The sequence below is a fragment of the Myotis davidii genome, unplaced genomic scaffold, assembly GCF_000327345.1.
Source record: "Myotis davidii unplaced genomic scaffold, ASM32734v1 scaffold424, whole genome shotgun sequence".
Taxonomy (NCBI): domain Eukaryota; kingdom Metazoa; phylum Chordata; class Mammalia; order Chiroptera; family Vespertilionidae; genus Myotis; species Myotis davidii.
In genome coordinates, this window is record NW_006295827.1 from 34,877 (window position 1) to 39,527 (window position 4,651).

Below are 4,651 nucleotides of genomic sequence, written 5' to 3' on the forward strand. Positions count from 1 at the left end.
TATTTAAACTCACTGAATGTTGACCCACTGAATTGATTTTGCAATCCTCTTGGAATTTAATCTGCCACTTGAAAAATATTCATATTACTCTAGCTGGAGCCATTGTGATCAGTTTCCCCTCTTTTTTTTTGTTGCTAATTCTCACCGGAGAGTATTTTTCCATTGTTTTTTGTTTTGTTTTTTTTTAGAGGGAGTGGAAAAGTGAGGGGAAGACAGAGAAACATCAATATGAGAGAGACACATCGATTGGTTGTCTCCTGCACATGCCCTGGTTGAGGCCTAGGGTGGGGAGGAGCCTGCAACCAAGGTAGGTGCCCTTGACCAGAATCGAACCTGAGACCCTTTGGTCCGCAGGCCACGTTCTGTTCACAGAGTCAAACTGGCTCGGGCAGTTTCTCCCTCGTGACTAATGCACTTCCTGTCGGCATACAAACTTATCGATATTAAAAACTTATCGATATTAACTTATCGATATTAAAAACTTCCTTGTCCCCGCATTCGTGTCCACCTACTGCTTCATTTCTGCTTCCTGTCACCACAAAACTTCTTAGAAATGTTGTTTATCCCCTCATTCCCTCAGTCATTCTGTTGGGCTTTCATCCTCACTAATCTACAGAAAGGGGTCTGGAAGATTCCCTGAGCGCTCCATCTTGTCACTGAGACTACTTCTCAGTCTTCTTTCCTAGCTCCCCTTCCTTTCTTTGCTTCTAAATGTTAATGTCTTTTGGGCACAGTACTGGGACTCCTTTTCTCCACACTCATTACCCGTCTGTATGCTGATGATTCCTTTTTCTTTCCTTATCTATCCACTTGCCTTCTTCCCTCACCCCTAAAGCCAGTCCATCAGCCAGTCCTGCCATTTCCACCTTCAGAATATATTTGAAATGCAGTTACTTTTCACCATCTCCACTGTTAAATTTTCTAGTCCACCATCTCTGGTCTGGATTAAGCAATAGCCTTTAGCTTTCACTCTTGCCCGTCCCAATTTTATTCTGTTCTCCACACAGCAGCCAGTGATCCTGTATAACCTCACATACTCACTAACCATTCTCTTGCCACTGTCCTCACCCCCCAAACACACGCACACACCTTTCATTGGCAGTCACGTAGTTTCTGTAACCTTCCAAGCCCTTTCCTACCTCAGGACCTTTACATTGCTGTTTCCTTGGCCTGGTGTACTTTCCCCCTTGTCCAGCTTTCTTCTTATCCCTTTGATAGCTGACGTTGAATGTCCCTTTTTGATGTTGTGTTTCCTTTCATTCAATCCAAAATAATCCTCTTTTTTGTCTCTCATACCACTTGGTTTACTTTTCCCTTAGTTACCAGTTATAATAATCCTATATAATCAATCCTATATAACAAAAGGGTAGTATCCAAATAGACCAAACAGAACAACCGGAATGCCTGTGGCCCCTTGCCCTGGCTAGCCCTGCCCCCCAGTGGGCACCCCCAGCCCTATTGGGGGCAGGGCCGGCCACAGCCCCCGATTGGCCCTCCACCCCTTCGCCCCAGCTAACCCTCCCCCAATGGCCCCCATCGAGGCTGGCTGGCTGGACCCTGCCAGTGCATGAATTTGTGCACTGAGCCTCTAGTCTATATATATATATAAAAGCCTAATATGCAAAGTGTCCCCTCTGGAGTTTGACCAACTGGGAGTTTGATCACTTGCTATGATGTGTGCTGACCACCAGGGGGTGGTGAGGAACGAAGGAAGGTCCTGGTGTCAGCTGGCAGCTGCTAGGGACTCTACCTGTGCACGAATATCGTGTACTGGGCCTCTTGTAGTTTTATGTTTGTTGACTTATTTAATGCTGTGTCTCATGAGAGTGCAAGTCTATGAAGGCAGGGGCCAATGTGTATTCACTTAATGCTTAGCATGGCATCCGGCACAGATAGGCATTCAGCAAATTCTAGTTGACTGAAGTAATATGATAATACTTCATTAATTTAATAAATATAAATTAATTAGCTAGCTTCCTAATTGCTAGGCATATCAATTTTCTGATTTTTCTAAGTGAAATTGTTTGACTCAAGGGTTTTTTCTCTTATAGCATCCTCTCTTCCCAAGGAGTCTTTGACTTATGAGGCTAATCAAGAATTTTGAAGCTAGCAGTTTATGGGAAAGCTGAGTTTTTCTGAGGTAGACATATGATTTGGGAATAGAAGGGCCCCTGAAATGGAAAGGTCTGAGGGTCTAGCTTCTAGTTCCTGTCTGGCCTCCAGCATGAGGTATGACTTCTGGCAGTGTGGTCTTTGGGATCTTCAGTAGAACCCTGAGTCTCTGAGAGGGCAAACATATTATACCTCTAGGACCTGGAACAAGAAGACACGAATGGAAAGAGATCAACCAAAGGACTTGCATGCATGCATATAAGCATAACCAATGGACATAAGACACTGGGGAATAGGGGAGGCTAGGGGACTGTCTAGGGCGGGGAAAAAAATGGACACATATGTAATACCCTTTGTAATAAAAAATAAAATTAAAAAAAAAAATAAGACACGAATGGAAAACTCTGAGTTATCACTAATATTTTTTTTTCAGTCACTGAGTAAATACCTACTGAGTGAATAATACATAATAGACACTAGAAATTTTTTTAAAGGTGAGGAATATTTATGCTTTTATTTGGTTGAATGACAGATGTTTTTCATTGATAGAGAATCTAATATCCCTCTCATACTTGATAGAATTAATGGACAAAAATATAGATTTGTGTTACAGTATAAATCATTTGACCTGGTGGAGGTCTATGGGACATTATATCCAGTTACTACACAATACACATTCTTTTTAGTGCACAGGGAATAGTCACAAAGATCTACAATTTTCTGGAACATCACATAGTTCCCAGTACATTTCAAAGAATTGGAATAATATACACTATGTTCCCTGATCACAAAGGAATTAAATGAGACGTCAGTAACGATTAAATATCCATAAAATTGCTAACTACTTTTTTATTTTTATTGAACTTATTGGGGTGATATTGGTTAATAAAATTATATAGGTTTCAGGTGTTCAATTCTATAATACATCATTTGTGTATTCTGTGTTCACCACCCCAAGTCAAGTCTCCTTCCATCACCAGTTTGAATGATAGAATTTAAAAATAAAATCTTGAGCATCATTTAGAAACTTATTTTCCTCAGGTTAAAATGATACAGAAATTTCATAGCAAAATAAGTATTTATATACTATATATGTTATTTGCTCTTTGTTTAAGGCCTTGGGGTTATTTATATACCTGGAAAGCTTTGTGTTCACTCTTTTATTATTGAACTTATTATCCATAGTTACGAAAATGGATGGTATTTATTTCTGTACCACCTTTTTGAGATAGTGTCAGAATTTCCTTCATTTTATAACTGGAAATACTGAGGTTTAAAGAAGTTAGCTAATAATGTAGGTCCTATAACACTTCAGTAACAGGACTGGCAAGAGGATATCCAAGGGAATGCTACAGGTGACATTGTTCATGGACTGCCACCCAGTTTTCTTGGACCAGACTTTAGTTTTCCAGAACATGGACTTACATTGATGACATAGGTTGAACATAAGAGAATTTGAGCAATTCCATTCGTCATTGCTTTCATAAGAGTTAACGATGTGGCAATCAGTAGCATTGTTTGCATGGGCTTTTTGTGTGTGTTTCTAAGGAAAGTCTGCTAATAGATCATTTTGTTCTGTTTTTCAGAATTTGGTTTTACAAAGTAGTTGTTTACATTCATTAAATTGACTCAGCAAGTTAAGCAAATTGTACAGGTTAAATTTCAAACAGCAAGTCAACTTCAGTCAGTTAATTCATTACTTAAGGAAATTAAGTGACTGCCTGCCCGTAAGTATAGATTTAGATAGTCTTTAAAATTCATTTGGAATATTTGCTTTAAACACCTGTAAATAAATTCAGTAATATTCTAAGTCTGATAAGAGAGTATGAAGTTTTCTGTAGATGGGCAGTTTCTAGAAGTCTGTATGCTTGTGAACATATTACATAATACTGAAATGTTAACTATGGAGTAGACAATTCCTGTTCAGTAGGGATCAACAGCTTATAAATACGATTGACAGGTGTGCCAATTGATGGATTCTAGTTACCCTAAAAAACATTGGGGAAAAATGCATTTTATGTCCTCAGTTTTAAGTTATATTAATGTCTTTTTTTAACCTTAAATTCTTTAATTTTACATTTCCACTTTTCTCAACATGTTAACTTGAAAAATTTCAAACCCATAGAACAGTTGCAAAAAGAGCACCACAATCACCTTTATGTTCTTTACATAGTCAGCATTTGTTAACATTTTGATACATTTACTTTATCTCTGTTATGTGAGCACTAGAGGCCCAGTGCACGAAATTCATGCACTGGGTTGGGTGTGTGTGTGTCCCTGTCCATCAGTCCCTTAGCCTGGCCTGCACTCTCTTGCAGTCCAGGACCACTTGCTCCTTACCGCCCGTCTGCTCGTTGCTCCTTACTGCTTGGCTCGCTTCTCTTTAGCACTGCTGTGGAGGCAGGAGAGGCTTCTGCTACCATCGCTGTGCTCACCAGCCGTGAGCCTGGCTCTGGCTGAGTGGTGCTTCCCCTGTGGGAGCGTGCCCCCCAGGGGGCAGTTCCTGCATTGAGTGCCTGTCTCCTGGTGGTCAATGTGC

At 40.1% G+C, this 4,651-nt stretch overlaps 1 protein-coding gene across 1 annotated transcript in view; it reads left to right on the top strand.

Moving 5' to 3' along the window:
* The window catches only part of CRCP (CGRP receptor component), a 31,874-nt gene that overhangs the window by 1,242 nt on the left and 25,981 nt on the right, over positions 1–4,651 (top strand). The gene's annotated exons all lie outside the window — the stretch shown is intronic.